The sequence below is a fragment of the Oncorhynchus kisutch genome, linkage group LG6 (assembly GCF_002021735.2).
Source record: "Oncorhynchus kisutch isolate 150728-3 linkage group LG6, Okis_V2, whole genome shotgun sequence".
Taxonomy (NCBI): Eukaryota; Metazoa; Chordata; class Actinopteri; order Salmoniformes; family Salmonidae; genus Oncorhynchus; species Oncorhynchus kisutch.
The window spans coordinates 70,366,948-70,381,322 of record NC_034179.2 but is presented as its reverse complement, the minus strand read 5'-3'; the positions used below and the strand labels follow the sequence as shown (position 1 = coordinate 70,381,322).

The window sequence follows — 14,375 nt, the reverse complement described above, 5'->3', positions numbered from 1 at the left end:
TGACTTTGTCTATGCGATAGCGATTCTGCATAAAATGTAAATCCTTTGGAATGTTACTTGTCAATTCCTCTGAGTTTTGACTCAATCTTTCAAAATGATACTGAGTGGTCTTCCCTTGCCTAACTGTACGTGGTGAAACTGGAAATCCCATAATATGACGGCACGTTGAATATGTGTGCTGCTTCACTACCCTGAGAAAACCCATCTGCTACGGTGTCTCACATTCACTGAATAGTAGCATACTGTATGCACACAGGTCTGGTCTGGGGCTTCCACTGTGGTTTCACTTATTTACATTGTCTATAGTTGTCCCGTTGAGTCACTCCTTTGTGTAAACTGGTCTGAAATGGCAGATGTGAAATATAGTATTTTTCGTATCATTCTAGTCTCCTTACATTCTTAATGTATGTCTGTCAATGTCTCTCTCTTCCTCTCTCTCTCTATTTCTACTCTCTATTATCTCTGATAGGAACTAGCCTTCCCCCGTCCTGCTCGGCGTGAGGAGCTGAGTTAAGGTGAATGGTGAAATGAAGGGGCGTGAAGAGGCAGAAGGAGACTGAGAGCCTTGCCTTTCATCAGCAGCTGCTGACTCAGTTTCTGAAAGCAAAATGTCACCCCTCCAGCCTGCTTGGCCAGCAGCTAATCCGTTTGGAGAATCGATTCCATTTTAACGGTGTGCTGTAGAGTGGCCTGATGTATGGCTGGAGTTTGTGTGTGTGTGTGTGTGTGTGTCTGTGTGTCTGTGTGTGTGTGTGTGCACAGAGGGCCTAGTGGAGTGTGTGTTTTCTGTTGTTGCCTTAACCATGTTTTTTGTGTGTGAATCCGAAGTTAGAAATAATACAAATGTGTTCATAGTATTGCCATGCATTATGTGTTTTGAGAAATGTTGGCTTTCCGAAAAAAAAAACACTTCCACTTCCAGGTGCTGCGTTTGGCCAAGTGACAGTCGTTAAGTCGGAAAACTCTCATATTTCAAATGCCTAGCAGCGTTCCCGAAGGACACTTACTTAGAGGAGGAAAATGGACTGTGGACCAAATTCTGCTTCATAAATTAGTCATTAGTCACTGAATAGTTTATGTGTTTATGCAGTATCAATCACACAAGTCAACATGTAATTTACTGTTCAGTCTCTAGGGACCAACACTGCTGGGATTGGGTGCATGTAGGCCTTTCTATCTGTAATGGAGGTTATTCAATGAGATTCATATTTCCTGATTGTTTTTTGTCTCCAGCCATATACTTAGCTATGTACAAACATACACGCACATAACTACCAAAAGCTGCTTTTGTGTGTAAAGGTTACCAGGACCTGAGGCTTACAGGGATCTAAGATATGACTCGCACACGTCTCTGTCTCTTCTACTCCCTGTCAGTCTTTCAATGCATCTCCCTCAGAGGGCACCATTCTGTGCTTGTTTTGTTCAGTCTGCTTGTAAAGCTGGTAGACGGCTGCTGCTGGCCCTCTCCCAATGAACTCAGTTTAACCTCTTTCTCGCTCTCTCTATCTCTATTAGAAAAGCACATGTGCACGTGTGAGCTCACAAACATTATTTTTTAAATATTTAAATCGGGTTTTTTTCCATCTTTAGTTGTTCTGCCAGATGATGTCACTGGCATCACTCATTGTATGCTCAATGAGAGATTGCTGGATGAAGTTTTACCTGTTATGGAAAATCTGGTATCCTAAATGAGATCCAAAACATATTCACTTTAACCCTGTCTGTCCCTCTACCACAAGGTGTCACTGTGCTCCTCCAGCTAGAGAATGTGTCAATTTTACAATGTGCAGCATTTTAAAGTTTGAGTATCCATGGTGATCATATCCATACATGATCACTTTGATGACTAATAACAATGGGATGTTTTACAGTCAATCAAAAGGTTTTTCGTATTCTACAATGCAGGATTTGTTTGCAGTTGGTGTGTGTAGATCTGTGTAAATCTGTGTGAATAGCGTGTAGCACATATTTTACCATTTAACTTATTTACATTTGGAAAGGGCTGAGAAAAAGACTCCCTCTGGGAAGTGACACACAGCCTCTCTCTGCTAACACCTATCAGGCTCTGGTGCGGTCTGCAGCCAAAACATTATATTCATGTGAAGGGAGAAAGATGCTGTGCCTAAATCTACTGCCTGCAAGGACCTAGCAAAAGATTAATCACTTTAAGTTGGTCTTTCTTTCACTCCACCATGCATTTTTACTATAAAGTGCTTTGCTTTTAGTCAAATGAGACAAAAGCCACTGCCTATTTTGTTCACAAACAAAGTACTTATAAAATAGATGCTATTTTCCATCTGACCTAACAGAATCTTAGCTGTGTGTTGAAGGTCTGTCTGTCAGCAGCTATTTGAGTGCATAGCAGAACATAGAGGGTACAAAGGCCTACAAATCCAAGAAAAGTTTCTCACTCTTGGCCTTGCTACTTCCTAGAACTGGGCATCTCCATCTCTTCAAATTCCCATTGGTTTTCTCCACTTTCTTCCCATTGAGACACATTGAAGGCAACATGTGCACATGTTGGCCTATTCTTGTAAACACCTGTTATGTGGTTCAATGTGGTTCATCAATAGACGATGTACTGTAGTGCTATTTAGAAATTGATCTCATTGCTCTTACAAAGGCTACTTCAGTTATTACAAGACTACTTCTAATGATGATTATAACAATAGCATATAACATGATAATATGTAGGAAAATAATAATAAACTATTTCTCCTTCATCTATTTATTATTATTATAATTATTATTGTTGTTATTTCATCATCAATACAGAATTTGATCATTTGATCGTTTAATTGCCTTACATTTGTTAGGTTAGGCTATATTATGCTGGTAAATTAACTTACTGAAGTAGGGACAAAATTTTGCACATGTTAATGTTTTCATATGACAATATTCGCCTGTCAAACAGAAAACTCCGGAAGTGGGCGGTTAGAGATAGGGAGAGAACTTAGAGGGTCCCTGCTATCTGGGATCCTTGGGAAGCCCCTTTAAATGAAGTTGACATTTAAAATAGTTAAGGTAAGGGCAAGGGTTAGGTAAGGCTTATGGTTAATGTTAAGGTTTACGATATGGACGTCCCAAGGATCCTTTATTGCACTGACTGACCGATCCTAGAGTGGAGCGCAAGCGAAAGGCACGAGAGAGATTGAAAAAAACTGCGTAGCGAACAGTTAGAAAGAGACGGGAGAGGTTCATTTTCTGGGTCGTGCGTACGTTGCGGAGCTTTCCCTTACTTTTATGCAAAAGACAACTCAATTGATCGTCCTGTCAAGGTAGGTTTGTTAACTATGTCAGCTTCGAGAATATTTTGGAAAAGCATATTTTGTGCAGACGGTTTCTATTGCGAAAGAATGTTCCGACAGCGCTTTGTAAACAAACTATGGTTAGAGTTGTGTGGCTCTGCCGTCTTTTAAGCTAGCCAAGCGTGGCTATAATGTCACCGACAATACCACATGTGAAGCTACAAATATATTTTTAGTGTTTACAATATTGATTGAGTGTATTGTTAATATAATATTTACTTTGTTACTGGTGTTTGTTGACCCTTTCTCCTATATATATATATATATTGAATCAACAGGCTGAGTCCAACCCCCTCCTGGGAGTCAAGCGAGAACTCGAATACGCTAGATCATTTATTTTCTTCAACATTGCACAACGTTTTTAACATAACATCTTAACGGCTATATTATTAACATCATTTGCATGTAGGCTATAACACATGTTATACGGATCATTGAAATAGCGTGTAGCCTAGGTCAAACGCAAATTGGAATGTGAGTTTATTCTATCAAACCGTTAGCCAGCGTGAGGCGCATATTATGGTATAATGAATGTGCGTGTGGAACTCCTCTCAAGAAGTTGTGTTGTAGCCTAACAGGTGAAAGTTCAACTTGTATTGCACATCTATTTTAGTTAGGTAACTTTCGAAATTAGATAAGAACTAGATAAATAAATGATCAATGCCGATGTAAAAAAAATATGGTGTCTGCCTGTCAATGTAAAAATAAGCAGTTGTATTATTATTTATCCTAGACAAGCAGTTATATTTTTATGTATATATTTCATTTAGACAAATACGCTATATATTATTGGAATGACTTTCAGTGCAACAAAGAAACTATGAGTAATAATCCTCTCTAAAGTGTTTGTGGAGATGGTACATTATTTGGCAGAATATTTTTCTGAGATGTTTTTTATTTTGTCCAAGTTTTCTGGTGAAAATGGGTGTCTACCATTTTAAAACGAACTGAATAATTTGACAAACTGTTAACAACCATGTTATAATACACAACTGTGCACAATTGCTACTGTAGGCCATATTGGCTGCAGACTTTTAATGTGGTGTTGATATGCTGGTAAAGTAGCCCAATGTTTATCTTATTGCACCTGGAGAGCAAGGCATCCTGGCTATTGGTCAGGTGATGCAGTCAAGGTGTGACATTCTCTCTGCAACTGTTTATTGGAGTGTTTTATGCCAGTTGTTCTCCAAGCCTCCTTACCACAACTGAGTAAACATGGGTGTTTGGAACACAAACAATGGATTTCATTTAAAGAGGCTTTATGTCAATGATTCCTAATTAAATCTGGAATAAAACAAGCCACTTCATCTAGTTGTACTAATAGTCTCCCAATCCCTCATTGATATATGTCAGTTAGTGTTTTACTTATTTTATAACAAAATGGCCACACAGGATGCTGTGTAAAATGTGGTCAGTCGTCATAACAATGAAAACAAACATGAAAACAAATAACAAACACGTGCTGTATGAGTAATCCGTTTAGTACCAAAACTGTTCTTTTTGCTTTCTTATTCCTGTCTTGTGAGAAATGAGCTCAACATATTTTGTACACAATGGGCTTCAACTAACCGGAGAGAGATGAATGGATTCACACTGTGTTATAAAGGGAGCTCATTCACTAGTTTTCCATCACATTTGTTGCTATTGGGGTTAGAAGAAGCTCCATCACAGTATCGATGACGTGGACGTCGATTAAATGAGGAAGGCACATTTCGGTGGAATACATTCAGTTGTGCAACTGACTAGATATCCCCCTTTCCCTAATTAATGTCACAGAAGCCACAGATGTGTTTGCAATAAAATGCCACTGAAAGCAGTGCTGTATGGTTGTGGTTGTTGTCACTGAAGACATGGACATGTCCCATAATAGTGCACTGTGTGACTCACATGTAAAGGTATGTAATTGGAAACATAGTTGTTGGTGTTTAGCTGAAATGTCACCACATGCATTGATGTTATAGTGTTTTACTAGACTGTCATATGGCTTAACCTTACAAGCACAGACAGGTCTCTGTATAAAGGAAATACCCCTAAATTGTTGATGTGTTGATGACTAAAATGTCAATGTCACTGCGAGCTTGAGTGGTGATAAGATTTGTGTGTGTGTCCGCGTGTGTGTGTGTGTCCGCGTGTGTGTGCGTTACAACCACACTGAGGATGGACATTGATGTTTGTTTAAAGAAACACAGATAAAGAAAGTCATTACTTCCTGCGATGCAGTTTGATTGCACCCCACCTTGTCCCTGTGTATCCTACCTCTTTCATGTTATAATGACATTATACACACACCAACTGATAGCAGCACAGGTCAGGATGCTTTGATGAGTGTTTTGCTAACCAGGGGTAACAGTCAGGTGCACTAGCAGACTTCCTTGACCCAACCCACCACCCCTTGAAAAGAAATTGATTTGGTAGATGTTTTCATTATTCTGACCTCCTGCAGTTATAGTTTTGCCTGACGACTCATTCTGAATTGAACTCTGCTGCTCTATCGATTGCTCCATACATTCATGGTGGAGAAGAAATGGTACTGGGTGTGGTGTTTGGCCGAAGGGATGTGGATGGGTAGTCAGGCTAGTTATAATTGGAAGACGAAGTGTAAACTCTAACATACCTTTCCAGCTAATAGACTATCTCCTAACACATTTTTGCTAGTAGAAGCTGTTAAGCTGGTTAAACAAAGGTTAGCCATGTGTTGGCAAAAACTAATGTCCAAGTCAAGAAAGCTTATACCAGCAGCCTCACCTGCTTTTTTCAGTCTATATCAGATACTCCAGTGAGTGTAATTAGCTCGAATTACTGTAAGTTGCTCAATATTAGGAGTTCAGAAATCAAGTTGACATAAAAATGTGTTAATTCTGTTGTTGCTAGTGATATTCATTTTTAATATTCATTTAAAAAAGGATCCCCAGTTGAATACCCCTGATCTAGCTGAATTCTCTGACCCCATATCTCCTCCACAGCATAATGTAGCTTCCCCAGACAATTCACCACCCACAACCACTCCTTATTCCTCCTCCACAACCCACAACCACTCCATATTCCTCCTCCACCACCCACAACCACTCCATATTCCCCCTCCACCACCCACAACCACTCCATATTCCTCCTCCACCACCCACAACCACTCCATATTCCCCCTCCACCACCCACAACCACTCCATATTCCTCCTCCACCACCCACAACAACTCCATATTCCCCCTCCACCACCCACAACCACTCCATATTCCCCCTCCACCACCCACAACCACTCCATATTCCTCCTCCACCACCCACAACCACTCCATATTCCTCCTCCACCACCCACAACCACTCCATATTCCCCCTCCACCACCCACAACCACTCCATATTCCTCCTCCACCACCCTCAACCACTCCATATTCCTCCTCCACCACCCACAGCCACTCCTTATTCCTCCACCACCCACAACCACCCCCTATTCCTCCACCACCCACAACCACTCCTTATTCCTCCACCACCCACAACCACTCCTTATTCCTCCACCACCCTTCCACCATCCATGGCTCTCTGACTAGTTGGGTACTCAACATCAGGTCATCTTGCCTGTTTGGTTTGAGGTAGAGATTGAAAGAAGGATACTTGCAGTATTGATGTTCCTGACCCGAGTGCTCCTGTCATACCACGTTCACTGCTATCTACTACATCTCCCTGGGGCTGCATGCCCTTTAGTAGATGAGGACTTTTGAAAAATGAGTGTTGACTTTGGCTCTATATATGTTTTATTACTTAGATTGGATTTTTGAAAGGTTTCTGTGCCACGCTGGTATGAATGATTCGGGAGACATGCGCAGGAATGCGTAATAGGGTTTTTATTTACGCCCAAATTACATGCCATGTAAAGGCACGGGGATGAAGACCAAACAAACACTAACAAAAACACAGGGTTGAAACCCAAACAAAAGAGTGAGGAGTACCTCGAATAAAGAACACACGCGCACAATGATTAACACATAGGACGAGACCCATAATCATCTGCACAATCCACAAGGGCACGAAAGCCAAAACACACAGCACAGGTACTCACATGAACCAACGGACAATGTAACAATAATCGACAGGACAATGGTAAACCAAGGACACACTTATACAATTACTAATCACTGGGAATAGGGGCCAGGTGTGCGTAATGAAAATTCCGTAGGAATCCATGGCATTCTGGCTCTGTTCCATTTGCTCTTTGGCTGCTTCTAAGTTCTGCTGTATTGGGCTTTCTGTCCTGATGCCTGCAAAGAATTTGTGGTACTAGGTCCTGTAGATTTTCCATAATGGATTGTCTGCCCAGCTTCATCTGCACAATTTGGGATGTGTTTTCCCTCTCTAAAATAAATAAGCACTTGGTCAGACATCAATGGAAACCGTTATGGTAAACCATCAAGGATTGTTTGCACCACTTAACCCTGACCCACTTGACATTATGTGAAGCGCTGCCTGGAGAGCCCACACGGTTAATTCAACTGGACTATGTAACTGGCCATTTCCACTGCCAAGACAAAGTTTCAGAGGTCGTATTGGGTCTGGCTGATGCGGACAGTTGCCATGCTGGGCACACATGAGTTGGACAGCACAACCTGTCCTAGGCAGGGAGGGAGCAGAAACAGACACAGAGAGACAACCCTAGAAACAGCAGGGGAACAGGGGAAACCCTATGTTTAAGGATCCTGTCTCTCAACAGGCAGGGCAGGCCATGTGGTCACAGCATGCCTGTGTGCTTAGCCAGAGTTCCCCCACTTTATCCCCTTCCCTGCTACCAGGAAAGCCATGGCAGTGATACTGACCTGATGGGTCTTTACTGGAAGGGCTGGAGGAAGGAAGATGAGAGATTTTGGTGCATGGGTGGGTTGTTTTTGCCAAACTGAGAAATCGGGGGAGAAGGGCCTTGGTCAGGGAGGTGATCAAGAACCCAATGATCACTCTGACAGAGCTCTAGAGTTCCCCTGTGGAGATGGGAGAACCTTCCAGAAGGACAACCATCTCTGCAGAACACCACCAATCAGGCCTTTATGGTAGAGTGGCCAGACGGAAGCTACTCCTCAGTAAAAGGCACATGACAGCCCGCTTTGAGTTTGCCAAAAGGCACCTAAAGGACTATCAGACCATGAGAAACAAGATTCTCTGGTCTGATGAAACCAAGATTGAACTCTTCAGCCTGAATGCCAAGCATCGCGTCTGTAGGAAACCTGGCACCATTTTTAGGGGCAGGGACTGGGAGACTAGTCAGGATTGAGGCAAAGATGAAAGAAGTACAGAGACATCCTTGATGAAAACCTGCTCCAGAGCTCTCAGGATCTCAGACTGGGGCAAAGGTTCACCTTCCAACAGGACAACGACCCTAAGCACACAGCCAAGACAACGCTTGAGTGGCTTCGGGACAAGTCTCTGAATGTCCTTGAGTGGCCCAGCCAGAGCCCGGACTTGAACCCGATCTAAAATCTCTGGAGAGACCTGAAAATAGCTGTGCAGCAATGCTCCCCATCCAACCTGACAGAGCTTGAGAGGTCGGCAGGGAAGAATGGGAGAAACTCCCCAAATACAGGGGTGCCAATACAGGGGTGCCAGTTTTCACTATGGGGTATAGTGTATAGATTTTCCAGAAAAAAATATCTATTTAATACGTTTTTGAATAAGGCTGTAACGTAACAAAATGTGGAAAAAGTCAAGGAGTTTGAATACTTTCTGAAGGTACTGTATATCTACAGAAATAAGACCGATGTAGCTTCGGTTAGCCTGTTTGGGTGTTTGTTTAATAGCCTACTAATTCTGTGAGCACCAAGCCTCATGCAACGGCAAAATGTCAGATGAAGCAATTTCACAGATTCTTCTTTTTGATCTATGCTATGCTGTAATAAAGGCTTTACATTTTATTTTTGTTAGAACAGACTGGTATTACTTAGAATTTATTTAGTGTTGTTTACACCTCCAAACAGTCAGAAAAATAATATTGTAGTCTAACAGCACCTGTCATTTATTTTTATTTATTTTTTACCTTTATTTAACTAGGCAAGTCGGTTAAGAACAATGATGGCTTAAGAACAGTGGGTTAACTGCCTTGTTCAGGGGCAGAACGACAGATTTTTACCTTGACAGTTCGGGGATTCAATCTTGCAACCTTTCGGTTACTAGTCCAATACTCTAACCACTAGGCTACCTGCCATTGCTGTACTGAAAAACACTATACAAATACAATCTGTTATTATTATGGTTATTATTGCTATTATTAATAATAATGGTGCATACTGTATATGGGAAAAGTTCCTGGCTTGGTTATCAGTCACTAGTCCCTTGACCTGTCAGGATGCTGTCAGGAGTCACTTCTGAAAGAGCCTGACGATCTCATACAGTTGAGGAGAGGCGGGCAGTAGCGGTGCTTGGGGGGGAAATCACTAAGGAAGCCATGCAAGCCAGGTAAAAAAAAAAGCAATTTTATAACCTATGTGTTGTGATAATTGCATTGTTTGTTCTATAACCTGTTAGTTAATATGCATTGCCACCGTGATATATTGGCCTAAGGTTGAGACAATAAGAAGACACAGTGGCAGAATAAATTCAACCACACCCTTGTTTCATCAAAAAACTAGATAGCTACCTCTGTCCAGTGAAGTCCACAAAGCATATTGCATGTAACAAACAGCTACATGACCGATAGCATGGACCACTATACAACTATTGATTTAGAACCATGGAGAGTTACTACAAGTCACAATGAAAACAGGAGCTGCCTCCACTATTCCAGCACCATTTCAACTTCAACATTTCAACATCATCAAATCACCTCTGCTTAGTCGAAATACAGACAGTGACAACTAAGATACCAAAAATAATTGAGTCCAATCAATGAAAGCTAAATATGATGTGGCTGTCCATGGTTCTGATTTTCATGTGTGTGTGTACGCGTGTGTGCATGCATTTGTGCGTGCAAGTAGAACAAACATGTCGACCCACCCTACTTGTAGAGAAACAACCAATGCCATCCTCCTCTCTTTCACGAATCTATCATACAGTACACGCTCTTAGTTTTTGTTGTCGTAGGCTACCTGTCTAAAATGCTTGCTTGCTAGCCTAACTTCCTTTCATGGCCAATGATGCACCAGGCCAGTTAACATTAGCGTACTACATCTAGCTACATGTTGAACTTTCATCCTCTCAGTCCAGGGGCACAATGTATGGTTAGATCAGAATCGCAGTTATAATCATTGTCCAGTACAGAGAATTAAGTCAAACCCCAAGTCCAAATCCCTATCGCCATCCATGGCTAATTTAGGAAAGGGCCGACTTTAGCTAGCTAGCCACCGGAGGACAATGACAACAAGATTTGTTTTACTGTCAATTACGTGTTCCTTTGGATGTGATGTGATTGGAGTGAAGCTAAATCCAATCTGGCTTCCCTTGACACTTTTTTGTTGGTGCACAGTTGAGCTCACTCAGTTTCTCTCAATGCTGATTGGCTATTCTTTATCAAGGGAAGCCAAATGCTCGCTGGCTTCCCTTGCTTTCAATTCTACTGGCGGCAACAATGTCATACTCTTTTAAACCAGACAACATCAGATAGATTACCTACACATATTGAAGGAAAATGATGAAACACAGGGAGACCGAAGATGGAGGGGGGGGGGGCCCTGGCATCTCTTGGGCTGGAGGAGGGAGAGAAGGAGGAAGAAAAGGGAAAAGGGGAGGTGTTGATAGGAGGTTGAAATTGTTCATGTTTGACCATTGAAGTTGAGCTCACTCAGTTTCTCTCAATGCTGATTGGCTATTCTTTATCAAGGGAAGCCAAATGCTCGCTGGCTTCCCTTGCTTTCAATTCTACTGGCGGCAACAATGTCATACTCTTTTAAACCAGACAACATCAGATAGATTACCTACACATATTGAAGGAAAATGATGAAACACAGGGAGACCGAAGATGGAGGGGGGGGGGGGCCCTGGCATCTCTTGGGCTGGAGGAGGGAGGGAAGGAGGAAGAAAAGGGAAAAGGGGAGGTGTTGATAGGAGGTTGAAATTGTTCATGTTTGACCATTGAAAATCATAAAGGCTGTTATTGGGGTAGGATAATCAAATCTTAGATTAGGACTAAGAGGGGGTTCCAATTTGAGCATGAGGAAGTGTTGCCCAATCAGAGTGCGGTGTCATGTAGGCTACAAGGAAGTGGGCGCGTTCAACATTGCAGCCGACTTTAAAGGCGAGTCGAGATTGACTGATCGACAAATCACCTTGCATCTAAAAAACAACTCAATCTTATTTGTAGATCAGTCAGTCACGATTTACCCATGATACATCGCGGTATTAATGATCTCAAACACAGCCAATGAGTACCTAAGTGTGTGCCATGGCCTTTTTCAGATGGCCATGGTGTTGATTGGTTTCTTTTTACATTCTCTCTCTTTTCTCTCTCTCTCTCTCTCTCTCTCTCTCTCTCTCTCTTTCTGCCTTCAGCTGAGTAACAGTGTGTTGTCCAGTCCAAGCAGAGATTAAACCTTTTTAAGCAGAGAGAGGAGGAAGGGAGGAAGAGAGAAAGACAGTTAAAGGGAAAGAGATACTGTAGTAGGGGAGGAGTCCCGGGGTCTATGAGAAAGCATGTGGTGGTGAAAGAAAGGCTCACGCTAACCCCTACCCCCACTAACCCCGCCCCTTTCAGTTGGGCTCAAACTAATCCTATAGTCACATGACCTCCAGAGCTCTCAGCCTTGCCTAGGCAAGACTGATCCGTCTGTCAAATACATCATGTAGCATGGGTCACGGTTGACAGCTACATTACATTACTCTGAAGTTTGTATCTAGTAACACTAAATGGGCTATATTGTTAACAAGAGGTTTATCATCCAACTAAAATCCTTCCTTTTTAATATGGTTAAGATGGTCCACATAGTCATCAACACCCATAGAGTTGAATCACTCCTGCTGGTCTTTTTTGTGCCAGTGCAACGTAACTCTCACGCTCTCACTTTTGCTCTCTCTCTTTCACTGTATTTCTCTGATAGACTGTAAAAATATATGTATTTGAAAGATTTCTCTGTTCCTCTGTGTTGCACACCAGACACTGAGACACGTGATAAAGCCTCCAGATATTATCTTTGTGACACACAAGAAATTACCAGCGCTCTTGAAGAAGGTCGCTCTCAGTCCTCGCTCTCAGCCAGCCATGGGAAGGTAGCATGCAAATTAGGGAGGGGCATGTGGCTGTGAGCATCACGTTTTTCTCAAATGTCACCTGTGGATATTTTTGTTTTTGCTGGGAATCCGAGTTTCTGACTGAGTTAAGCTGACTGGGTTAAATATGATATATATTTATTAAATGTGATGGTCTTTGGATGTACCTTACTTAATTAACTTTTATTTCTGGTTAATTCCTTCTTAAATGTCCTTTGGTATTGTTTTGTGTTTGGGTGTTGGGGGATAACTGGTGTTATCTATCCTTGTTGCAATATGCAAATTGTATGCAAATAGTTGGAAACCAGAATCCTACCCAGTTATTTTCTGTAAAGTAAACACACATGAGCAAAATGCTGTTCTATGCTACAACCACTTCACCAGCGTTACATTCAATAGACTCTAAACTAGAGGTCGACCGACTATGATTTTTCAACGCCGATACCGATACCGATTATTGGAGGCCCAAAAAAGCCAATGCCGATTAATCGGCCAATTATTTTATATTTTTTATTTGTAATAATGACAATTACAACAGTACTGAATTAACACTTATTTTAACTTAATATAAAACATAAATAAAATCAATTTAGCCTCAAATAAATAATGAAACATGTTCAATTTGGTTTAAATTATGCAGAAACAGTGTTGGAGAAGAAAGTAATATGTGCCATGTAAAAATGTGTGCCATGTAAAATATGTACCATGTAAGAAAGCTAACGTTTAAGTTCCTTGCTCAGAACATGAGAACATATGAAAGTTGGTGGTTCCTTTTAACATGAGACTTCAATATTCCAAGGTAAGAGGTTTTAGGTTGTAGTTAATATAGTATTTATAGGACTATTTCTCTCTATACCATTTGTATTTCATATACCTTTGACTATTGGATGTTCTTATAGGCACTATAGTATTGCCAGTTTAACAGTATAGCTTCCGTCCCCCTCCTCACCCCTACCTGGGCTCGAACCAGGAACACATCGACAACAGCCACACTCGAAGCAGCGTTACCCATCGCTCCACAAAAGCCACGGCCCTTGCAGCGCAAGGGGAATAACTACTCCAAATCTAAAAGCGAGTGACGTTTGAAACGGTATTAGCGCACACCCAGCTAACTAGCTAACCATTTCACATTGGTTACACCAGCCATTAGGCTGATAGGCTTGAAGTCATAAACAGCGCTGTGCTTGCGAAGAGCTGCTGGCAAAACGCACGAAAGTACTGTTTGAATTAATGATTACGGGCCTGCTGCTGCTCAGTCAGACTACTCTATCAAATCATAGACTTAATTATAACATAATAACACACAGAAATACGAGCCTTTGGTCATTAATATGATAGAATCCGGAAACTATCATTTCGAAAACAAAACGTTTATTATTTCAGTGAAATACTGAACCGTTCGGTATTTTATCTAATGGGTGGCATCCCTAAGTCTAAATATTCTTGTTACATTGCACAACCTTCAATGTATGTCATAATTACGTAAAAGTCTGGTAAATTAGTTCGCAATGAGCCAGGCAGCCCAAACTGTTGCATATACCCTGACTCTGCGTGCAATGAACGCAAGAGAAAGACACAATTTCACCTGGTTAATATTGCCTGCTAAACTGGATTAGTAGTTATAACTAGTGATTATGATTAATTGTTTTTCATAAGATAAGTTTAATGCTAGCTATCAATTTACCTTGGCTTCTACTGCATTCGCGTAATAGGCAGGCTCCTCGTGCCTCGTGGAGTGCAATGGTTAGAGCGTTGGACTAGTTAACTGTGCGGTTGCAAGATTGAAACCCCTGAGCTGTCAAGTTGAAAATCTGTCGTTCTGCCCCTGAACAAGGCAATTAACCCACAGTTCCTAGGCATTCATTGAAAATAAGACTTGCCTAGTTAAATAAAAGGTATA

At 41.6% G+C, this 14,375-nt stretch overlaps 1 protein-coding gene across 1 annotated transcript in view; it reads left to right on the top strand.

The window, feature by feature from the left end:
- Positions 1-2,936: 2,936 nt before the first annotated feature.
- The window catches only part of LOC109893324 (signal transducer and activator of transcription 5B-like), an 81,344-nt gene continuing 69,905 nt past the window's right edge, over positions 2,937-14,375 (top strand). The window contains exon 1 of the mRNA XM_031827311.1: positions 2,937-3,278. The gene's annotated coding sequence lies outside the window, so the exon portion shown is untranslated. The remainder of the gene's footprint in view (positions 3,279-14,375) is intronic.